Source organism: Anthonomus grandis, chromosome 19 (genome assembly GCF_022605725.1).
Source record: "Anthonomus grandis grandis chromosome 19, icAntGran1.3, whole genome shotgun sequence".
NCBI classification, from domain to species: domain Eukaryota; kingdom Metazoa; phylum Arthropoda; class Insecta; order Coleoptera; family Curculionidae; genus Anthonomus; species Anthonomus grandis.
The window spans coordinates 4,650,472-4,676,812 of record NC_065564.1 but is presented as its reverse complement, the minus strand read 5'-3'; the positions used below and the strand labels follow the sequence as shown (position 1 = coordinate 4,676,812).

General features: G+C 35.6%; 1 protein-coding gene across 2 annotated transcripts in view; it reads left to right on the top strand.

The window, feature by feature from the left end:
- LOC126747501 (irregular chiasm C-roughest protein-like) overlaps positions 1-26,341 on the top strand; it is a 135,156-nt gene that overhangs the window by 47,720 nt on the left and 61,095 nt on the right. The gene's annotated exons all lie outside the window — the stretch shown is intronic.

Below are 26,341 nucleotides of genomic sequence, written 5' to 3'. Positions count from 1 at the left end.
TTAAAACATGTATTCTGTACAAACATTGTTCAGCATTCAAACCGAATCAGGAAATAATTTAAGAAATATCAGGCATTTTATGCACTGAAGTCCGATAAACAGGTATGGTCTTTAAGGCGATGGCTCACTTTGAAATCCAAAATCTAAACAATTACTGCGAATATTCTCATCAAGTAAAAAGCGTGATATTATGAAATGTGTTCTGTGCAAATATTGTTAAAGGTTTGCACCAAACCAGGCAAAATTTTAATGCATTTTTTGCATTGAAGGCCGACAAATATCCTTTGATCTTCTAAAATTTCAAAAATTATCATAAAACAAGAAGAATTGCAATAACAAATAGCTTTTATGCCTCATTTCTCGTCATGTTAATTGGTTTACATTAAAAAAAAAATAAAACAATTGGAAACAAAACAATGAAAGAGTTAAACAAGAAAACTGAGAATCCTAACAAACCTTAAGTAAATCCGCAATTAACTGCTAGAATAAAGTCCCTAAAGGGACGCAAATGTGTGTTTCGTGACTGCAATAGATCCTCCTCGTTTCTATTATAAAATATTCAGGTTAAGGACCCACTTCTATAAGCTTTAGACGCTTGAAACAATATTCAACGAAAAGAAAACTCCCATTGAAGCAGAATACCCCGTCAAATTTCGGAATTTCAGCTGTTGGTTATTTTTAAAATTTTAACTAAAAAAGGAAGTGAAACAGCGCGTTTAGAGTGGGAAAAGACTGTAAAGGGACGACTCAGTTTGAGATCCAGAATCTAGGAAACCATTAGGGATATGTTAATGGAACAAACAGTGTTATATTGGGAAAAATATTATCAACAAATGTTCTATAAAGCCAAACCAGTTCAACGAAAAATCACAGAAATATTGGACTTTATATGTAGTGGTCACCAAGAACAATGTTTAGTCTTCTAGGTGATGACTCAGTTTAAAGTCAGGGATCTAAGTAACAAATAGAAATATTTTCACGAAATAAAAAGCATGATGTTGAGAAATGTGTTTTGTGAAAATATTGTTAAAGACTTAAAGCAAATCAGGAAATATTTTAAGAAATATCAGGAATTTAATGCATTGATGTCCGATAAACACATTTGATCTTCAAGGTGATGACTCACTTCAAAGTCCAGAATCTAAGAAACTACCAGGAATATTCTTATGAAACAAAAAGCATTATGTTGACAAATATGTCCGTGTGAATATTGTTAAGGATTCAAACTAAACCAGAAAAAAATTTGAGAAATATCAGACATTTTATGCGGTAAAGTCCGATAAACACATTTGATCTTCAAGGTGATGACTCACTTTACAGTCCAAAATCTAAAAAACTTCCTTGAATATTCTCGCGATATAAAAAGCATAATATTAAGAAATGTGTTTTATGCAAATATTGCTAGTTTTAAACCAAACCGAAGAAAATTTTGAGAAATATTAAGCATTTTATGCAGTAAAGTCCGACAAACACCTTTGATCCTTACATCTCCACCTTTGAAAATCCAAAATCTGTAAAATTCTTATAGAACAAAAACCATTACAATAACGAACAAGTTCTATGCCTTATTAGTAGCCATCCTAATTTGTCCTCATCAAAAAATTAAACAAAAATTGGAAACAAAACAATGAAAAAGTTAAACAAGAAAATTAACAACCCTAACATACTTTGAGTAAATCCTCTATTAACTGCTAAAATAAAATCCCTAAAGGGACGCAAATGTGTGTTTCGTGACTGCAATAGATCCCCCTCGTTTCCATTATAAAATATTTAGGTTAAGGACCGACTTCTATAAACTTTAAACGGTTTTTTTTAATACAATATTTAACCGAAAGAAAACTTATTCCGAACGTTCGCATATCTTTACACGTTTGTTTCAAACATTTTCAATTTTCACGTGAAACGAGCGTTCGAGTGCCAAAGGAAACTTTAATTTCGACTTTAAGGGAACGTCTTCCTTTCAGTTTTGTTCATTTTACGACCGTCACGAAACCCCTTTAAAATCTCGGTTAAATTGTTTAGTTTTTTTTTCTGGTGTTGCTCTATATAAGATAAGGTCCGCGTCTTGGGCGGTGTAAAAAATAACTTGCGAAGGGAAGTCGTCGATTAGCTAATTTCCCGGCACAGTTGGAAAAATTCCTTGTGAAAAAAAAAACCCTACAGGTGCGGAACGGAGAGAACGTTTCGAGCTTTTTGTCACGCGAGGGACGATAATTTCGTTAGTGCCTGTCGCAAGGATCGATTACGACCCATCAGCTGAAACAAAGATAATTTTTACTTTTCGAAATGTTTGTTTCTTGTCTTTCTTATTAAGTGCAATTATCTTCACGCAAGACGTTCTTTATATCATTTGCCGGTAAAATATATTTAAAAGACAGTTAAAATTTTGACGAGGCAACTGTATATGCTCCTAATTGGATTAATTGGTACGGTACGGTACAAAGAAAATTACCGGGCTAGCGGTCTTAAGTATACACACCAAATTTCGCTTAATGGAGGCCAAAAATTGCCTTTTTTTTTCTCGTTCCTGCACCTCTTGAGCTGCATAGGAGTGTCACTTTGATTTACATTAATCAAAATAAGAAGAAATTAATAAGACAGTTAAACAAGAAAATTGAGAAAACTAACGCACCTCATGTAAAGCCCTAATAACTGAGAATATAAAGTGCCTAAGAGTACTAAAGGCATAAAATATGTTGGAGGAAGCCTCTGACTTTTTTAAAATAATAAAAAATAAACTTTTTCCTCTGCAACTTCTGGTTATTAAAGTGCGCCTTCCACTCGTATCCAATTAGCAAATGAAAAACTAATAAAGTTTCTAATGCAGGCAACACGTGTAGGCCCTTCCCTCTTCAGCATTTTCATGCGGGAGAAACTTAAATCGATTTTTGTTTTAAACTATTAATTAAAAGTTCGACGTTCTCTTAATCTCCGACCGTTAGTTTAATATATTTGGAGCCATTTGGAGGTCGGCCAAACACTAATGTACGAAAAATAACGACTATTTTTTTTTTTTAAATAGAAATCGGGGATATTTCCTGAACGTGTGCCCCCCTTTCCAGATTCAATTATAGCATAGAAAACTACGCGGCAACGGGGAGTCTAAATGATTAAAAAGCCAATTTTGTCAGCAAAGGAGCCCTCACTTGAGCGAGCTAATAAAAGAAAATGTAAACCCCCCTCGTCCTACTCCACCACCCTCCGCCCCCCGGACTTCTTCTGTCTCTCTATATTATTTGATATTTTTAAATTAAAACAGAGAAGAGACAAGTGCTTTAGCAGAGTTTTTAATGTTGTTACCTGAACCTTTGGAACGTCCTCGACTGGAAGATGATTTTTAAATTTAACGTTCCTGTAAAGGGTAAAATGATAACTGGGATTTTATGATGTAATAAAGTTGGGATTTTTCCATGGAAATTTTGTTGAGAGATAAAAAATATGAGATGTAAAAAAATACTAAGCCAGAGGTAGAATCAGAGAACTAAGAACAACAGTTTTTGTCCCTTTAGGGGCTTTATTTTACCTGTTATTAAGGCTTTACTCGATATGTGTTAGTCTTCTCAGTTTTTTTGTTTAACTTTGTAATTATTTTGTTTCCAATTTTTGTTTATTCTTTTATTTCAATGGTTGCAAATTAAAGTTACTTCTTAAAACATTTTAGAGAGATACAAAAGGGAGGTCTTTAATTGACCTAAAAGAGCAAGGATACATACACGCTATATATGAAAACCTAGAAATAACCTCTCTCGCTTGCTCTCAATAAAGAAAAATGTATTTTATCGCGAGAACAAAGTTCAATTAGAATCAGGAATAGCAGTTCATGACATTTTGACATTTTCGCAATTTCCTGATGCCTTTTTCGGCATGACAAATAACAGAACGGGCCCCGCTGCACCTCTCTATAACATGTTTCCGCAGCGTGTATATCAAAATATCATCTGCATCTCCCTTTATTTATGGTTTATTTTCAATAAATGTTCGCCGGCGTGTACTCGTTGATGTACAACTCTAATAAAACTGTATGCGCCCGTATATTTTTATATAATATCGGGGGAGAATATGTAATTGGCCGCGCGTAGCACATAAAAAACTTTGTTTTAATTTTTATTACATAAATAAAAAATAAAACTTTTTATTGTTTAAAGTTCCGCACGGTGAGCAAGCATTTTAAAATTAAAACCGAAAAATTTCATGATTGAATCAATCGAAAACAGGATTTTCGATAATGTGAAATCCTATTGTAGGCCCCTCGACCGGCAATAAAAGGCTTTAGCTGCGATGTTTTTTTGTTCAAATTTATTTGTTTTTTAAACTCGCGATTGTTTTTACTATGCATTTTGCAGTTTTATGCATTGTCTTGTACCTTAAAATCAGTAATCCCTTTAGCCTATATTGGGTCATTTTTAATTTGCCATCAAAATAAAAAAAAACTAAAAGAAATTCGAAGCAAAATAATAAGAAAGTTAAACAAGACAACTGAGAAAACTAACAAACTTTAAGCCAAAACCTACTAAATAATTAAGTAAACGCATGTTGGTGTACTATAAGCAAATAAGCTCCTCTCCTGACTTTTTCCTTCTACTCCTCACCGCAGCTTCACCGCTTACTTGTAACACACTATATGCTAATAAGTTTATAACTTATGACTACCCATAAAACGACACAAGGGTCGAGAGATTTGCAGGCCATTTTCCATTAAAATAATTTTAATAACTTTCTTGTAAGGGTTTTATGAGAACGGGGGCTCGCGTGTTTGGCGCTCGTTACGACCCCCCCTTCCGCCCCCGTCAGCCTCGCCCCCCCAGATATCACAGTTTCAAGTAACTATAAATAAAAAATTGTTAAGTTTCCACATACATGTAGGCACTTACCTCCGGGTATAAAGGTAGTAATTACACTTGCTGATTTTGGGGTGGAAATATTATAAAGTTAAACGAATATTTGAGGGTATTAGTTGCTTCGTGGCACGCTATAGGGGTGGGTTTTGAATATTTTTTTTATTAAAAGAGGGAAGATACTTAAGTGTTTATAGTGTATCAGCATGCGTTGCTTTAGGGGCTTTGTTTTGTTATTTATTGGGGATTTGCTTAAGGTTTGTTGGTTTTCTCGGTTGTCTTGTTTTGCTTCTAATTTGTGTTTATTGCTTAGTATTGAATGAGGCTAATTGAAAAGTACTTCCACAATTCCTTCCTCAGGGAATCCTTGATCCCAAAAGACACCAGAGAAGCGAAATTCAGGGAAAAGGGAGAATTTGCCTAAAGTGAAATTATGAAAAATGATATTTTATAAGCTGACGGTGCGCGCTTTCTGGGAACCGAAATTCAATCAGTTTTAATCTCTCCTCATTCCGGCATGTTTCGTCGCCGGTGGAAATTTCAATTTTCGTAAATACTTTTAGCATTTTCGTGGTATTTGCCGATAAGCCAAAACGGTTTTCGGCTCTTTTTTTTTCACCGACATGCTTCCGTATTCAGATTAATTTAATTGGATTTTTGTCCAACTATGACAAGAAAATCCAGAAATGTCAACTTTAAAACCGGGAGTGAGGAGGATCACCCTTCCCTCCCTCCCCCCGCTCTCATCCTCACTAAAAGGATTCCTGAGTTTCCTTTATCTAAAACTCGCCTAACGGTAGACGTAATAATAAGCGACTAACTTCTTCCAAATTTGTCGTGAAAATGCAGTTTTCATTATTTTGTTGAAATTTACGATGCCGGTATATTTTCGCTCTCTTAGGAGGAACTAAACTTTAAATTATGAAATAGGACCGGGAGCTTTGTTTTAGCTGCCGCTGCAACTGTGTGCCGTGAAGTTTTGACGTTGGAATTAAGTTAAATGTTAAACAGTAAGTTTACCGGGCATATAATGGCGAAAATTTCGTTTCTGCTATTATTTGCCGGGATAAAGGATTAAGGCTCTTAAGCGTAACAAAAGTTTTCCTTTGAAAAACTCATTTAATTCCCATCCTCTGTAATTAACCGGTGTGTTGATGATGCATATTGAACGTGCCCATATCTCATCGCTGTATCATCCTGCGCGTATCTTTGGCGCAGTCAGTAGGATTGCAAGTGTATTAAATTATTTCCCATGGAAATAAACAAAAAAGGTCACCCTCAACTCAAAAGAGGCTCTTGACGCCCTGTAGGTCATGCAAATGGCCGGATTTTACATTTGCAGCGCGTGTTGGCTCTTAAAACTTTGTTTAAATGTAAAATACTCCCGTATTTCTTTCAGATATGGATTTATACCGGTGCAGAATTGCATTCGTAAGCCCACTTTTACTATAAAATTGGAACCGAGGTAAAAGGGAGAAAAATCTAATGAAAGGATCAATGTCTCGGTTCAATAATGACAAAAAGTAATCTGTAATTGGATTTCCTTTAAAAAGCTCATCTAATTCCCATCCTCTCTAATTAACCAATGTGTCGATGACGAATATTGAACGGGCCCATATCGTACATCTCATCGCTCGCTTATTGTCTCATCCTGTGCTTTGGTGCAGTGAGTAGGATTTCCAGTATAACTTTAAATAGCCATGCAAATTAAATAGATGCATCTCACCGCTCGTTTATATTTGGTGCAGTCGGTAGCATTACCAATATATTAAACAGTGTCATTTATAATTGGCCATGGAAACTCAACAAAAAGTTCACCGTCGGCTCAAAACAGCTTCTTGACATTTGCAGCTCGCTTTGGCTCTTTAAACTTTGTTTAAATGTAACACACGACCGTATTTCTTTCAGATATGGATTTATACCGGTGCGTACGTAATCGGTAATTGGATTTTCTTTAAAAAACTTATCTAATGCTCATCCTCCGTAATTAACCGCTGTGTCGATGACGAATTTTAAACGTGCCCACATCGTACATTTTATTAGTCGCTCATTGTATTTTCCTGCGCATATCTTTGGTGCAGTCAGTAGGATTGCCAACTTTCAATAACCATGTAAATTAAACAGATATGTCACCGCTGATTTATAGTTGGCGAAGTCGGAAAGGTTGCAAATATATTAAATAGTGTTATTTGTAATTACCCATGAAAATTAAACAAAAAGTTCATCCTCAACTCAAAAGAGCTTCTTGACGCCCTACAGGTCATGCAAATGACCAGATTTTACATTTGCACCTCGCTTTGGCTCTTTAACTTTGTTTAAATGTAAAACACGACGGTATTTCTTTCAGATATGGATTTATACCGGTGCCTAATTGTATTCGTAGAAAATTGGAACTCAGGTAAAAGGGAGAACAATCTGAAGGATCCATGCCTCTAATCCGTAATTGAATTACTTAGGGCGCAAGCGCTCTCTTTCGCGATTACAATCACATGCATACAAATTTTATCCACCCCCCGGGTTATTTTCATTAAATACATACACAAGATAAGATCTCCATTAATGTTGTATTACCGTAATTAATTCCGAGTCGGCAACAATAATAATTACCGTTCCCCTTGGGACACACAGTTGCTTTATTGAGCTGTATAAACGTTCTAGTAATATAGTTTTTATGCGCGGTAAGGTTAACGTTGCGTCATGTCATAATTATTATTATTATTATTTATATTCGTTGTACCACTGGTTTATAACAGTGGCCACGCACCTTTCTTTCAATGTGCACAGATAGCATTCTTGAAAAGAAAAGAGGGAGAGACAAAACAAAATGTGTAGACAGATGCCGAGAGAAAGGGAGACGAGATCAGATGAGAAGTAGACGATATCAGTCGATGCGACACAGGAAGATGTCAAGAACCAATAACATAAGACAAGATGAGTATTTATGAGACGAGAACCAATAGGATGAGACGAGAAAGAGCCGATAGAAGACAAAAAAGGGAAGACGAAGTTAAGATGAGACAAGTAAAAGAATACAAGACAAGAGACGCTGATTCTGTTGTTAAATCTCTATAAATTAATCGGATGAGCATCTGTAAATACGTGTATAACAACAAACCTCCTCCTTGTTGGCCGGCCCGCTTATTATTTATTTTACAGTTACCAAAGAACCGGCCTCGGGATAATAATTTAATGAAAAAAAAAGCTCGACAGTTATCGTCTTCTTTTCGTATAAACGGGCGTATTAGGTCGAATGTTTTTCTCGTAATGAACCGACGGCCCGAACGGGTTTGAATTTAAATGAGGTTAATCGGGTTGTCTTAAAAGACGATTGGCCGGAAAATTGGTTTGATTTATGTCGGTTGTGAATGAAATCTCATTTAAATATTAAAAAATAGATTAAGGGAAGATGCAAGAATGTTGGGTAGGCCCACGGAGCTCCCTATTAATCACTTTGCCTTCCCCAGAGGCGAAAACTCCCTTATAACAAACTTTTCACGCGGATTTTTGCCCCTAATTCTCTTTAAGCCATAACAGTTTTGTAAAACTGTACCAAGTTTCTTAATTAACTGTGTAAAAAGGACGAGGGGTAAAGGGGGGAGGTTTATTCTGTGTTTCCCCATCCCCATTAAGAAGTTCCTGTTGGGGAGGTGCGGGGGTGGGTGGTGACTAATGCCGTTCCGGATGTTCCCGTCGGATAATGCAAGTTTAATCGATAGTTTTTAGTCAGGTTTCGATGCGGTAATGCCCCGGGAAAAAGCGACAATTTAGTTTGTTGTTTCTGGAGGGAAATTGGGGGAGTTATTTGTGGAATAATTTAGTGTTTATATGCATATATATAGGTCATGCTATAGCTCTCTTAGTAGACGTTTGTTGATTATTACCATTGAAGCAAATTTATACAATAAGACATCAACTACCCAAAGCGGCCATAAAAATTTTCAACAAATCACCGGTTCCACAGATATCACCACTTAAATTTTTCTTGACGTCACTTGGACTTTGGAGCGTCGACCTGAGAGTCAACAGTTGATATTTCTTGATCTGCTTAAGCTACGATCATCAAATAAGCTTTATTTGAAAGAAAATTATTTGTGTCATAATTCTTGTAAAGATAATTAAAACTGTAAACCAAATATTTAACGAGATACTAGATCTAGAAAGTGGGGACCTCCCTGGTGACCAGCCTTGACCCGAAAACCTCCTGTATCTTTCTTAATTGACGTTTCTTGATCATCTTCAATCAAGCAAATTTATGCAATAAGACATCACCTACCCAAAGCTGCCATAAAAATTTTCAACAAATCACCGGTTCACCAGATATCACCACTTAAACTTTTGTTGACGTCACTTGGACTTTGGAGCGTTGACCTGGAGAGTCTACGGTTGATATTTCTTGATTTACTTAGGCTACGGTCATTAAATAAACTTTATTTGCAAGAAAATTATTTGTGCTATAATTCTTGTAAAGATAATTAAAACTGTAAACCAAATATTTAACGAGATACTAGATCTAGAAAGTGGAGACCTCCCTGGTGACCAGCCTTCACCCGAAAACCTTCCGTACCTTTCTTAATTGACGTTTCTTGATGATCTTCAATCAGGCAAATTTATAAAATAAGACATCACCTACCCAAATCTGCCATAAAAATTTTCAACAAACCACCGGTTCCACAGATATCACCAATTAAATTTTTCTTGACGTCACTTGGACTTTGGAGCGTCGACCTGAGAGTCTACAGTTAACATTTCTTCATCTGCTTAAGCTACGATCATCAAATAAACTTTGTTTGAAAGAAAATGATTTATGTTATAATTCTTGTAAAGATAATTAAAACTGTAAACCAAATATTTAACGAGATACTAGATCTAGAATGTGGAGACCTCCCTGGTGACCAGCCTTGACCCGAAAACCTCCTGTATCTTTCTTAATTGACGTTTCTTGATCATCTTCAATCAAGCAAATTTATGCAATAAGACATCACCTACCCAAAGCTGCCATAAAAATTTTCAACAAATCACCGGTTCACCAGATATCACCGCTTAAACTTTTGTTGACGTCACTTGGACTTTGGAGCGTTGACCTGGAGAGTCTACGGTTGATATTTCTTGATTTACTTAGGCTACGGTCATCAAATAAACTTTATTTGCAAGAAAATTATTTGTGCTATAATTCTTGTAAAGATAATTAAAACTATAAACCAAATATTTAACGAGATATTAGATCTAGAAAGTGGGGACCTCCCTGGTGACCAGCCTTGACCCGAAAACCTCCTGTATCTTTCTTAATTGACGTTTCTTGATCATCTTCAATCAAGCAAATTTATGCAATAAGACATCACCTACCCAAAGCTGCCATAAAAATGTTCAACAAATCACCGGTTCACCAGATATCACCACTTAAACTTTTCTTGAAATCACTTGGACTTTGGAGCGTCGATTTAAGAGTCTACAGTTGATATCTCTTGATTTACTTAAGATAAAATTGCCTGAGCAGTTTTTCCAGGCATTTAAAGCTATTGACTGTATTGTTGCTAAAAGACTTCAACTGCCTGGAAGTAGTTAAAAATTTCATGAAATTCCTGGAAAAAATACAAGACACGACTTTAAGTACCTGATGGAAGCAACAAATGGCAGTAACTGCCTGGAAATGCTCGAAACGGCTTTAAGACTGACCTGAAATTAAATAGGCCTAAACCGAGTTAATGTTTCCAATCTACAGAACCGACCGATTCATCAAGCCTAATCCCGACAAAAAAAAACACACACAAATTGAGAGCTTAAACTGGCAATTCGGGCCCAAAAATGAGGAATTATTTTTTTGGCTCGGTGCCATTCAGCGATACGTATCAGGTGACGCAAGATAATCTACACCCTCCCCCCGGATAGGGGGTTATAAATGACAAAATGCAAATTCATTTGGCAAATTAAAAAAAAAACTGGAAAACCGATGACTGGGTGCTATTGCCGCGCGCCGGAATGGATGGATGTAAGAGATGCAGTTTTTCCAGATCATTTGTCGCGTCCCCGCATCCGATATCTGATGTTTACACTTCGTCGAAATTTAATTTGCGAAATGCGCGAGGGAAATTACGTTCCCGATTTTTAAAAGTGTAATTTCACCTTATTAAAGTTAAAAGATTAAATCCGCGATAATATCAAAATAAATACTAACTGCTTGTTCACCTACATAAAGCGAAACGGGAGTCGAGTTGTCAAGAAGACGACGACTACATTAGACAAAGCAGATTTAAGATATGATTTATCTCTTGTTTTTTTAAGCGGAGATTGCAACGTGGGAGGATTACTTTTATCGCTTTAGGTGATCTATGCCGCTTGAAATGTTTTAAAGTAGGATTCCGTTAATAACCTTGATGGATGACAAAAGATGTGGCACGCACGCTCGCCAGACTTTGATCCTATAGACTTTTTAGGCCGATGATTAAATAATTATGCGCACCTATTCCTGTTTTTACATTTTGTTCATTTGAAATACTAATGTAACCATTAAATCAGCGGTGAGATGTAAGCAAAGCCCCGCCCATCTGCGCAAACCGTTGCGTACTACCAACAAAAAGGCAAATTATCAATTGACCTGCAGTGAGTTACGTAATTGCTAATGATCAGGCTTTGTCAGCAAATATACTATTATAAATTTCATAGATTTAATGGTAAACAAGTTCAATTAGTTTTAAGACTTTGGTTAAGTTAGGTTAATTATAGTTTTTTCACGTTTTACTCGAAAACCTTAAGATATGTGAGTAATTTTCTTAAAAGCAGCTTTTTCTCATGCAGTTATTTTTTGCAAAAAACCAGTTTTTCATTAACCTAACCCTTGCCCCCCCACCCACCCCACACAATTTACCAGTAAGAAATTGTTTTCAAAAATCATTGTTTTCCAAAATAGTACGCATGAATAACAGCTGGTTTCGTCATTAATATCTAATTTAATAACACAGTTTGTTTATTTAAATTTAATATAATTATATATAGGTATATTGGTAAATATTTAATACAAACACAGTGCTATTAGATTGGATATTATGGACGAAAAACAGTGATTTTTTAGATTTAACGATGTTAATATATGATGTATTAACTTGGGTACTTTAGAAAACCCTTTTACTTTTGAAGAAATTGTCGAAATTAAGGGTTACAACTATTGTCGATTTCGAAGGTTATGTATTATATCACCCTTATTCAATCCCTGCGCCTCCAAATTCCAAATAATAATTCCTAAAACCCAATACCTTAACCTAAATGAACAGTCATATATAATGTTTAATGCCAAATATCAACAAGTACCCTCAAAAACATAGATCTGTACAGGCTTCTTAACATATCTGAAGACCCACCATGTGAAGTTCAGATGTCAGATATGTGTTCCATGTGAGCCACACAGATCGACGTCAAGTCTTTGAAAATCGAGAAACTTGAACGAGAATAATGGATCGTCGTCCTACCACAGAAAACTGTAGTTGCACAACAATGAGGTCAAAACAAAGACAATATTCCAATACAAGGCACTTTTCTCCTAGAACTCAACCCTAGCTGTGCTATATACATTCAGGACTTTAAAATCAGAAGCTACCATAATACCAGAAACTTATTCCACTACATAGAGCTACCAAAGCTGACATTTCAAGCGAATATTGGCCTTTTCACCGTGGATTTGCCACCCTTTTTTAATTTCGACAAATAGAGATACACACAAACCATGATTGACATACAGGACAAGAAATTAGAAGAAACTAGCCATGGAGTCAGCAATAGTAAACAGATGTAATTAGTCTTAAGACTTAAGTTAATTTAGGTTAATTGTAATCGTTCTCAAATAATTAAAAAAAAAAACAAAAGGCCCGGAGTTATCATTTAAGTGGCGCAGTCGGTAGGATCCACTTAAACTTGGTGACGCACAGTAGCGATTCGCATTTTAAATACTTTTAACCAAAGTATACCTGCAACTTCGATAAATAATATATTATTCAATAAACGTAGTAAACGAGGACTTTGTTATTTGACATTGTAATCATCTCTCAGTTGGGACCAGCAGACTCGTTTCCTATTCTCTGGTCAGAGCAGTCTTAGAATACTGTTCTGTGGTATGTATCCACTGATCACCAAATTCATATTAACTTTCTTAATAGGGTTCAATATAAATAGTTTTATCTAGGTCTGTATACATAATGATATTGATTGTCCCTTTCTTTTAAGTTGTATAAGATTCAATATTCCGGTGCTATTATTTAACTGGTGAAATCAAAGCATTGAACCTCCTGAAACCGCAACATGTACTCCCTCCGTTACCGGAAAAAGTGGAAAAATTCCATCAACATCACATCAAAAAATCGATTTAGATGCAACACTCGAGCGTAGAGAGGGTGGGTGGCTGTTCCTCTACAATTTCCCAAATAAAATCCAATCTTTGAATGCGATCCTTTTTTTTTTATTTTTCTACCCCCCGTTGAAATGGTCGGCACTGAAACCGTCAATTTCGTAATTAGCCGCATCAGGAAATCGCGGAAGCCAAACATAACCTATCCGAAAGTCAACAATAAAACCGGGAATATTCCCGAGAATATATTTCATAGTCCGGCACCGAAATAGAGATTAAAAAAGAGAGAAAAACCTTCCCCGTGATAAAAAACGCTGTGCATGCACGGGAAAGCCGGCACGGTTTTCCAGTGGGGTTGTAACCTGGAATTCCCGGGAAAAGTTTAATTTTTCATTTGTGGAGACGTGTAGTGGTAGAAAGGGTGAGGGAGTCTTTACTGAGTAAAGGAAAGCAATACATGTATTGTTATCGTTAAATATATATTTATTCAACGATTTTTTAGTAGATTTTGATATATTTATTAACCGTATATGGTCAAGGAATATTTATTAAAGTGTAGAATGTAGGTATATCATATACGATTCTGTTTACAAAAGGGAGGAAATATCGGCATTTAAAAAATTGACAAGGGCCTTTACATATCTAGTTATTAAACTCGAATATTTGATGAAATTCTTCCAAAGAATCACTGTTTTTCGTCCATAGTATCAAATCTAATAACGCTGTTTTTATACTAAATATTTTCTGCAAAAACATTATTTTTTAGCAACAAGACCCTTACACCCGCCACCCACCCCAAAAATTTTCCCAGTAAGGAATTCCTTTGAAAAGTCACCGGTTTTCGTTCATAATATCCAATCTAATGGCACTGTTTTTGTATTAAATATTTATTATTATACATATATATAATTATATCAAATTTAAATAAACAAACTTTGTTATAAGATTAGATATTAATGACGAAACCAGCTGTTATTTATGCGTATTAGTATTTAAAAAAATTGACAAGAGATTTACATAGCCAGTCTTCACTCGATCACTACAACTCAAATATGTGATAAAATGACCTCGATATCACATATATGCATGTCACTGTGTAGGATACGATAAACTTTTCGTACACGTGCATATCTTATAGTGTAAACACAAAGAAATCTAGAAATAAATAGGAAATGCATTAACGTGTATGAAACAATAATTATACCAAATAAAGAAGAAAAAAACTAGACAAGGATTTTAAAAATAAAATTTATTTTGCCACTTGCTATAGTACATGTATGGAGTCGATATTCACTTGATTAACAGCAGATAGTGGCAGATTCGTATCAACTGCTGCCCTCCAACCAAGCCAACACAATTATTTCAAACCACTTCAGTAAGAGAATTGGTTTTTCCAAACCTTGTCCAAGAAACTCCCTGATCCAGATCGCTGTAACCAACCTATACCAACGAAAAATCGATATTTTCTGTTTTAAATTCAGAAGTGGAAACGGCTTTATATCCTCCCCATCTTTAATTCAGTCCATTTGGAAAGTTTCCATTAAACTGGACTCGGGCGGCGAAAAAAGGCGACCTCGACGTGGCAGCATTGACATGGGTTTCCCCAAAAAAGGAACTTTGCCCGTTTAAGGCGACTGAGTACTTTTTTGATGTTGCTAGTTCTTTCCAAGACCGGAAATATGGATATCGCGAAAAAAAGGCAAAAAGCCATATTTATCGCCAATTTCTTACACATGTAAATGTGATCGTGGATGGAAAAGATTCCGCGGAATGGCGAGAAAAGTACGACGGCGGACAATAAGCTTTGGCGTTGTAACGGCTTCCCTCGGCGAAAGAAAACAAAGAGATAAAGTACACGAAACCGGAGTTACACAAAAGGAAATGCTGCTTTCCCGTCGAACGAGGAAAGCCCACGGTAGCGGCGGCGCCTTTGCAATATTTAGCCTTTATTTCCCCCGATGATTTTCGCGGAAAGTTTCGGTTTTTTTTCTCGGTTTCACTCTCGCGTAGTTAATTTTTCCCTTTTTCATTAAGCTACTTTGCTTCTGATCTCGGATTACGACACATTTTTTGATATATATTCATTGCAAGGGGGTTTTCAATAGCTTCCAGAGTCTCGGAATCCAGGGGCGTACAGAAAATATTGTTAAGGAGCCTCTTGGAGGACCTGGGGCCGTATTTTTGAAACCATTCGACTTTGATTCGCATACGAAATTAGAGGATTTCGCACGAAAAATCGATATTCGTATTTTCGACCGCTTCGTATGCGAACTTTTTCGCATGCGGTGGATCGAATGGGTATATACCATTCGAATTTCAAGTTCGTGTGCGATTCTGCCACTTGTCTTGTTTTGATTTTAAACTAGCTTTATTTTTTTTTTAATTTGTGAGTTGGTTAAGTATTTTCGTAGTGTTTTTTTATTGTTTATTGAAAAAAAAATAGCAATAATCAAATGGCAAGATTAAACAATCTTGTGCAAAGAAACGTGGTCGATGCACTGGAAGAGACTAAAACTCTGGCAGATAGAAGGAATAGGATGTACTCTTTATTTCTTGACCCATTTGAAATGTATGCAGATGCTTAATTTAATAAATTATATAAATTAAGCAAGCCTATTACGATAGAATGATTAAGCATATTACGATGATGTGATCTTTATGTGCTCCTGAGACTGTGTAATCTATCCACTAGTTTTATATAAGGCTTGTGCAGTTTTAGCCGGAAAATTTTGGGTGAAATTGCCCGACTTTAATTCCGGGTGCTCTTCCATAAATGAAATTAGTTCTTTCTTTCGCTCACTCGACACAAAACCGCAATATTTTTTATTTTTTGAATTCATTAAAAAAAAAGTCAATTCGCAAAACCCCAAGAAACGCCATGAAAAAACCTCAAAATTCCTTGATGTTTTTAAACTTAAATTTTAGGTTAGGTTAAAAAATCGTTATCGTCTTCATCCCGGTTGACACGGCCTCCAATAGCACTCGACTTTGCTACGTTGCCACTACATTTCATGTTCGCATGCGAATGAAATATCGAATGCTGTTCAAAAATGCACTTTTTAATTCGTGTGCGAATTTTGCCGCTCGACTTTGTTCGCATTCGAAGATTCTCGCATGGTTTCGAAAATACGGCCCCTGGACGAGAGCGTTAAAGTCTTTTAAAGAAATAGGCAACTGCCTTGGAGAAAATATTTATTAGGCCCCTCTCAGGATGATTTATAGTACATGAGCAAATAGAGTCCAATATGAGAGAAAATCCATAGAGAGAGAAAGTCCAATATGAACAAAAATTAAACCTCCTCTTGTAACGTTCTCACATTCAGGATATTGTCCAAAGAAAATAAAAGACTTCAAGAAGAAGATGCCCAAGCCGTAGCTACAGGTGCAGAGGTGGGAGTAATTAAAGAAGAAAAATAATTTATTGCTAATCCATCCACTTTTTAAGGACAAGAAACTACTGGAAGAAAACGTATATTAGAGTGCTGCAAGGACAGAAAGGGTTATTCAGAAGATTGTCAGGTATGTCTTGCTGAAGCCTTAAAGCAATTGGAACGTCTGGAAGGTGGATAGAAGTCGCTTTAGGAAACCACAGGTGTTGTTTCCTAGACTAGAAGAGACTTCAAGAGGAAGAGGTAGAAGAATGCTTCTGCAGCTACTGCTGCAGAAGCAAAGGTGGAAGTAAGAGGAGAAGAAATTATTGCTGATTTATTCAGTTTTTAGGGATAAGAAACTTCCTGGACGAAGACGTTTATTATGGTCCTATAGAAGAACAGAAAGGGATCGCTACGAAATGATGCCTCACGTCTCTAGTGGATTTAATTACCTAATAAGAGTAACATTTCAAGATGATTCAAGGCATGCCTGGACCATGAAATGAGGTAGAAACCAAAAAAATCACTATTTACTCACTTTTTGACTTTTAAACCCATCTGAGACCCTTAAATCCTTGACGATCGCTACGAAATTATGCGTCACGTCTCTAGTGGGTCTAATTATTAAAGAAAAGTGAAATTTTAAGATGATTCAAGGCGTGGCTGGACCATGAAATGCGGTAGAAACCTAAAAAATGCACTTTTTACCCACTTTTCGACCTTTAAACTCATTTGAGACCCATGAATCTTTGACGATCGCTACGAAATGATTGACAATTGATGACACGTCTCTAGTGAATTTAATTACTTAAGAAAAATGATATTTCATAATGATTCAAGGCGTGCCTGGACCATGCAATGCGGTAGAAACCAAAAAAATGCACCTTTTATCCACTTTTTGTCTTGTAAACCCATCTGAGACCCTTGAATCCTTGACGATCGCTAGGAAATTATGCTTTATGTCTCTAGTGGATCTACTTACTTAAGAAAAGTGATATTTCATAATGGTTCAAGGCGTGCCTGGACCATGCAATGCGGTAGAAACCAAAAAAATCACTATTTACCCACTTTTTGACTTTTAAAACCATCTGAGACCCATTAATATTTGACGATCGCAATGAAAATATGCTTCACGCCTCTAGTGGGTCTAACTACTGAAGAAAAGTGAAATTTCAATATGATTCAAGGTGTTCATGGGCCATCAAAAGCGATAGAAACCGAAAAAATGCAATTTTACCCACTTTTCGACCTTTAAACTCATCTGAGACCCATGAATCTTTGACGATCGCTACAAAATAATGCTTTACGTCTCTAGTGGGTCTAATTACTTAGAAAAAGTGACATTTTAAGATGATTTAAGGCGTACCTAGATGATGAAATGCGGTAGAAACCTAAAAAATGCACTTTTTACACACTTTTTGACCTTCAAACCCATCTGAGACCCATGAATCTTTGACGATCGCTACGAAATGATTGTCAATTGATGATACGTCTCTAGTGAATTTAATTACTTAAGAAGAGTGACATTTTAAGATGATTCAAGGCATGCCTGGACCATGAAATGAGGTAGGAGCCGAAAAAAATGACTATTTACCCACTTTTTGACTTTTAAACCCATTTGAGACCCTTGAATCTTTGACGATCGCTACGAAATTATGCTTCACGTCTCTAGTGGGTCTAATTACTTAAGAAAAGTGATATTTCATAATGATTCAAGGCGTGCCTGGACCATGCAATGCGGTAGAAACCAAAAAAATGCACCTTTTACCCACTTTTTGTCTTGTAAACCCATCTGAGACCCTTGAATCCTTGACGATCGCTACGAAGTTATGCTTTACGTCTCTAGTGGGTCTAATTACTTAGAAAAGGTTGCATTTTAAGATGATTCAAGGCGTACTTAGATGATGAAATGCGGTAGAAACCTAAGAAATGCATTTTTCACCCACCTTTGAACCTTAAAATCCATCTAAGAACCATGATCTTTGACGATCGTCACAAAATGATTCTTCACGTCTGTAGTGGGTCTAATTACTTAAGAGAAGTAAACCTTTAAGATGATTCAAGGCGTGCCTGGACTATGAAATGAAGTAGAAGCCTAAAAAATGCACTTTTTACCCACTTTTCGACCTTTAAACTCATCTGAGACTCATGAATCCTTAACGACCGCTACGAAATAATGCTTCAAGTCTTTAATGTGTTTAATTAATTCAGAAAAGTGAAATTTTAAGAAGAATCAAGGCGTGCCTGGACTATGAAAACCGAAGCAAAAATAATCGTAGCCCTCCCGAACTTTAATTAACTCTGGAACAAAACATTTATACCGTGTGCGGGTTTTCAAATTTAATAATGGAGCAGCAGGAGCAACAACATCAACAACAGAGTAAACGGGTGAGAGGGGATCGAAGGGAGGCCCGAAAAACCGCTAATGCCAAATCCAAATTCGTAATCGTGGATATTAACTGTTTCCATGAGGCTTATTTCGGCATTATCTTGTTCCATTAGTTTCGCATAAATCGCGGACAATGGCCTATGTGTATATTATATTGACGCGAATATACGGAGTGAAACGATTAAGAAAATACTTCGGGGGAAACTCTGGAATGGGGGGATGAGAGATAGCGACCTGAAAATTATACAAAAGGGCCCATCACCTTGAAAAAGTTAATCCCGGGTTTTTGTACCTTTATATCCCGGTTATGTTCGGGGCCTATAATAAATTTCGGGAGTTTTATGGGACCCGGGGGGGCGCGCCCAAGAGTTAGAGGAGATACGGCAACGACGTTCCTGGAAGGAAATTTACAATTTTATCACGGTTAAAGTGTTATTGTAGGGAAAAACTGGGTTTTTCGGACTAAATTCCATCGACAGGTCGATGTTAATTCGCGCATTAATCACCGCAATGTCACATTTTAGTTCGCGTGGCGTGACGGGAACGCTTTATCAAGCGGGAAAGCCGAAAATATGTTTTTATTCCACGGGAAAAATTGCCTTCACCTTAAGTGTTTGTTTCAACGGACTGTAATGGGGTTTTCCCCTCCTCACCGGTGAAATGCCATCCCATAAATTTCATAATAAGTAGGGAAAGCCATGCCCGAAAAAATAAACCTTCAGCTAGACATTTCCAGGATGTTCTGAACATTGATATTCATCCCACTGTAATACGACCGAGGGCTGCTTTTGTCACCATTAAAGAAAAAAACCGAAAATGAAAAATATACGGTCGTTTTCAACTTATTTAAAGGGCAGATTTATTAAGATACGGTTTGCTTTAGTGCTCTCTCTCCTCCCCCCCCCCCTACCGGCTGTCAAACTCAGGAGCCATTTGGGCCCGTAAAAATACCCGGGAAATAAATTATGCTTAACTGCCGCCACCCCGAGTCGTTTTAAACTTTTTTTTCTTTTATTAGGGCAAAAATACCCATGAACATTTTCAAAAAGGCTTTTACTATATATTGAGCGTGAAAGGGCAATGGGAAAATGGTGCCTTTTCCATAGGAAGGCCAGGAAAAAAGAAAAACCTCTCCATAAGAACCTGTGTTATGAATTTTTGAAAAATTTTCCAAAGCTCACTGGAGTTGAATTTTTCAGAATGTACAAATTGCACACTAAACCAGGCCCAAAACTGTAAACTTAAATAGAAAAAAACGGTTAAAAAAAATCAAATTTTTTGGTCCAAAATTGATAGAGGTAGGGCCATAAAATATTTCAAAAAACCGCATTTTAATTTTTTCTAAGAAATCTGTTGGCTTACGAAAAAAAGTTTTTCTATAAAAGTTGTTTAGAATAATAAGGACTACCCTTACAAAAAGAATTTTTTATTTTATTTCCCATACGGCGGGAGAGAATCTAGAAAAACTCCGAATCAAAAAAATTCAATTTTCTCGGAATGTATGGGAAATTATTTTTTTTTTAATTTTTGAAATCGATGTATTTTTTAAGCGTAAAGAAAAAAGCGTAATATAATTTTTTTTCAAAAACGAGCCAGGACGAAGTTATTGGGAATTTTTGATTTTTGGCAAAAAATCACTGGGAAAACCTAAAATTTGAAAAACTCGTCCGATTGAATTTTTTTTTTTGCTACATATAAGGCATAATTAGACAATAAAAAAACTCTTATACCAAAAGTCTCTATTTTTCATAGGAAAACCAGGAAAAATTTTTTTAAATGTAATCCCCATAAGAATCTGTGGTACAGAAATTTTGATTTTTTTTCAAAGCTCACTGGGATCGATTTTTAAAGAATTTTCTCCACTAGATACTAAAACAAGCCCAAAACTATAAATTAAAATAAAAAAAAAGCCAAAAGAAAATTCAAATTTTTTGGCCAAAAATTGACGAGGTTATAGCCATGAAAATTTTCTAAAAAACACATTTTAATTTTTTACAAAAAATCTATGGCCTTAAGAAAAAAATCATTTAAATAAAAGTTGTTTGGAATAATAAGGACTATCTTTATAAAAAGAAATTTTAATTTTATTTTCCATACAGTGGGAGAAAATCTAGAAAAACTCCAAATCAAAAAAATGCAATTTTCTCAAAATTTATGGGAAATTTAATAATTTTTATTTTTGGAATCGATGTCTGTTTCAAGCCTAAGCAAAAAAATATTTTACATATTTTTTCCAAAAACGAACCGGGAAGAAGTTATTGGGGATTTTTGGTTTCTGATAAAAAAATCGCTGGAAAAATTGAAAATTTTTAAAAGTTATCCGATTAAAAAATTTCTTTTTGCTATATATTGGGCATAAGTAGGCAATGAAAAAACTCTTATAGCAAAACTCTCTACTTCTCATAGCAAAACCAGGAAAAAAATTTTAAATTTACTCCCCATAAGAACCGATTATAGAAATGTTGAAAAATGTTTAAAAGCTCACTGGAGTCGATTTTTTTAATTTTCTCTACTGAATACTAAAACAGGACCAAAACTGTAAATAAAAATTGAAAAAACACCAAAAAAAAAAATTCAAATTTTTTGGCCAACAATTGACGGGGGTATAGCCATGAAAATTTACTAAAAATCACATTTTAATTTTTTACAAAAAATCTATGGTCTTAAGAAAAAAATCATTTAAATAAAAGTTGTTTGGAATAATAAGGACTATCTTTATAAAACAAAATTTTAATTTTATTTGCCATACAGTGGGAGAAAATCTAAAAAAACCTTAAATCAAAAAAGTTTAATTTTCTCAAAATCTATGAAAAATTTTATAATTTCTATTTTTGAAATCGATGTCTTTTTTAAGCGTAAGCTAAAAAATATTTTATATATTTTTTCCAAAAATGAACCGGGAAGGAGTTATTAAGGATTTTTTGTTTTTAGCAAAAGATGACCTGCAATTTAGAAAATTTGGAAAAGTTGGCCAAATAAAAAAAAATTTTTTGCTATACATTACTCATAAAAATCCAAACAAAAAACTTAAATACTAAAATTCTTTATTTCCAATAATAATATCAAAAAAAGCGAAGTTCCCATAACACTTGTATTGCAGAGAAGTAAAGGGATACTCCTAGGATTTTTTTTTAATACAATTTTATTTTTTTTGTAGAAAATCAATGGGTCTGACAAAAAAATTATTTAAATAAAACTTGTTTAGAATAAAAAACGCTAGCTCTAGAAAAAGAAAGTTTCATGCTATTTTTCATGCAGTGGGAGAAAATCACGAAAACCTCTAATCCTCTAATAAAAAATTATTTAAATAAAACTTGTTTAGAATAAAAAACGCTAGCTCTAGAAAAAGAAAGTTTCATGCTATTTTTCATGCAGTGGGAGAAAATCACGAAAACCTCTAATCCAATAAAGTCCGTTTTCTCAAAATGTCTGCAAAATTTAATATTTTTTCTTTTTTCACTCGATTCATTTTTCAAGCCTAAACCAAAAACTATTTTACACATTTTCCCCAAAACCAAATAATAAAAAGTTACTAACATTTTTTCGATTTTTGCCCAAAACTGCCATCCAAATATAACGGAGTTTATTATGGAAGCGACGCGATGCAAGAAAGGGATAATCAAACAGGCAGATGCAGATGAGACGTCTCGAAGCGTAATTTAAATATGCATATTGTTCCTATATACATCGCGAGAACATTATGAAAGAGTAATTTTAAGAAAATGAAGGAAAATAAGGAAAGCGCCCGGGGCGCAATGATTAGAATTAGAAAATTCAATGCAGCCGGCTCGGGGCGGCATCTATACGAACTGGAGAGAAAACAACAATGTACATAAGCATTAGCATATCAAACGGTGATGCTGTGCAGAAACAGTTTTGCAATTAAAGACTTTTGTGCCTCTCGCGTTAGGCCGGATGCTTGTTATGCCATGCTGGAAAAACTGGATAGCCCGGCCTATTCAGATAAAAATCAGGAAAAGGTTGACTCATACAACCCCACCACCACCATCCTGGAAAATAAACAACCATGGAAAATATACGACAATATCTTAAGGATATATTTATACGAGCGCTCTTCCGGAAAAGAAACATTAGGGCCTGAGTTATAAACAGCGATGGCTGGCATTTTATGCGGGGAGCCCATAAAAAAAGCCAGAATGGGACTCCGGTTCTGTGGTATAAAGAGGCGTCGTCGTTTTTATTATTCATCGGGTTTGCACGCCAGTAAGCGGGGGGGAAGCAGGGGGATGGTGACGAAACAAACGTTGATAACGATCTCTGGACGTAGGTGATAAAAAACTCGGAAAAACCCGTCACAAGTAAAGGCACTTGGAAGGAGATAGGAGTACAAGGAGGCAACACCATCAAAAAGATAAGGAATCTTCCAGGCAGACGTCCATTTCATATTAAATGAATATTACTTGATTAAAAATTGCATGTTTTTTTAGTCTCAACTCAAAATTAGCTTAGCTATATTTTTTTTTAATTTAACTTATCTTAAAAAAATTAATTTCCACTTATTTGCGAGAAAAAAGTTTTTCATTAACCCTACCCTTACCCTCCCACCCACCCCACACAACTTACCAGTAAGAAATTGGTTTCAAAAATCATTGGTTTCGTCGTTAATATCTAACCTAATAACATCGTTTATTTAAATAAATTTGATATAATTATATATATGTATATTAAAAAATATTTAATACAAAAAGAGTGCAATTAGATTGGATATTATGGACAAAAAACGGTGATTTTTCAAAAGAATTTCTTACTGGGCAAAAGTTTGGGGTGGGTGGGGGGGTACGGATTGTGTTGATAAAAAACAATGTTTTTGCAGCAAATATATATTCAAAATAACAAAATTGTTTATTTAAATTTGAACCTCTTAGAACCTCTAAAAACTGCCTGAAATTTTAAATTAACCGCCAAAACCAGCAACGCCGTTTGCAGTGTAGAGGGCGTCAAGTGTTGAGAAGACGTGGCCTGCGCGCAAACCACTGCGCTTTAGTCGCTACCTACATCTGGTTGCCTAACTACCCAATTTTCGGAAAACTTTGATATCCGATAATATTTCCTTGAATAAAATTGTTTTTTCGAAAGTTTCCCTTCGGATGCACACAGCGCTCGTCTGCTGCTGCAATATTTGCCACGTAACAAACAGACAAATGAGGGTTCGATACGTGGAAAATGACATGCATCCACTTTGAAGTCCCACGTTATAACAAGAGTTCACTGCGTACGTTCTCTTCTCCGTTAATTACGGAGATACGGAGGCCCTGATTAAAGCTCGCGAGTTTCGTTTTAAAGTTTTAGTGGGAGTTTCTGCTTGGTGTGACGCGGGACGGCTTATTAGCGAATGAGGGAGGGCTTTTGAATAGTTTGAGCCCTATCAAAGGGGCCCCCAACCTACCTGAATTTAGCACAATGTGCGCAATGGGACTAAAAACGATTGATTAAAATTCTTGGGGGCATAAACTTTTGATTTATCATTCTCGGCTCATTTAAATACACGTTTCCCGGCCGTTTTTCACGCGACGAAACGGACCGGCACGCAATACGACATCCAGCAAATACTGCAAGAACAAAACGCCGCCGAAAACTAATTTAGCGCTATAATATGGCGGCAAAAAAAAATTGGACTTTCGCGCTTAAATGCGATATAAATTGCTGTCTCTTCTATACGCGACAAAAATAAATTATAAAACGCAATTGCGGACGAAGAACGCCATATCCCTCCTTTAAACGAGAAAAAATATGCCCCAGCGTAATTGCGATTGTTATTTTTAAATAAAAAAAACCGGTTTGGCAAAATAAACTGATTTTCCGATTGAATTGATTGGAAATTGCGCCCCTCCAAATATTCGGCCCGATGCAAATTAACAAATTAGGATTTCATTGAAAATTAATATTTTATTTTGTTGCTCGGCATAAATATTTATTCCCGTCATAATAATAATAATAATAATAATACTAATAATAATGCGCCATTTGGAAAAAATTCAAATTTTCGCGGGCCTCCGGTGCATGTCGAATAATTTGCTCGACCCCTCACCCTCTCCCATCCAGTTAGGATTTAAAATTTCATTGTTTCTCGACTAAAATACAATTATTATTATTATTGTTATTATTGAAATTTCACGCTCGGACGTTCGAAAATATAAATTTTGCGAAAGGGCTACTCAAATTAACACACAGTTATCGTAATTATTATTAATCATTTCAATTGTAGACGCGTGAAAAACGTTTGGAATTTTAATAAAGCTTCTGAAATTTCTTTTTGAGCTAGTCGCAAGCCTTTGAAACGTCCCAAAAGACGTTTGAGGTTAGAGGTACCCAGGTGCATCAAGAATTACTCTCTGAGTAAGAAAAGTAAGATTTCAAGTTAAGGGGGTAATTGAAAACTGGTTTTCTAGGCAGTTGCATCTATTTTTTTCAGATAAAACCCTTTTTTAAATCACAATCATTACTGTTAAGGAAGATCGCAATAAAATGGTGTCTCTCGTCTTGCAGGCGTAATACGTGAAAAACGTTCAAAATTTGAATGTAGCCAACTTTATTTTTGACCTAGTCACAGGCCTTTGAAAAATCACGAAAGATAGTAGCCAAGGCCGTATCAAAACGTTGTATTTTTTTAGGTTAGAAAGGTCCAGGTGCATCAAGAATTACGGTCTGAGTAAGAAAAACGCGATTTCAGGTTAAAGGGGTTATTGAAAACTAGTTTTCCAGGCGGTTGCCTCTGATTTTGCCAGATAAAATCATTTTTTTTACAAAATAAGCTCTGTGAAGGCTAAGATTCATGAACGATCATAATAAAATAAAGTCTCTCATTTTGCAAGCGTATTACCCTTCAGTATTTTAATGAGGCCAACTTTCTTTTTGAGCTAGTCACAGGCCTTTAAAACGTCTCGAAAGATAGTAGCCAAGGCCTATCAGAACATTGATTTTTTGAGTTTAGAGGTGCCAAGGTGCATCAAGAATTACGTTTGGAATAAGAAAAGTGCGATTTCAGGTCATGGAGGCAATTGGAAACTGGTTTTCCAGGCAGTTGCATATGTTTCTTCCAGATAAAACCTATTTTTTAGACAATAACCACTCTCAAGGCCAAGTATCATAGACCATCCTAATAAAATAATTTTTATGGTCTGCAGACGAAATAGTTAAGTAAGAAACGTGATATTTCAAGGCGATCCAGGACATAATGGAAACATGAGGTGCGGTAGTAACTGAAAATAAACCGTTTTACCCTGGAACAAGGTCGATAGTTACCGGAATATGCCCATCTAAGTCTTTAAACTAGGTTCGATTGTACCCCAACAATTAAAAATAATAATGACTACTATCTTATAACACACGTTCCCTTTATAGCCCTGAAAAATACAAAATGCCATGCATCCGAACATTTAAACACGTAATCAAA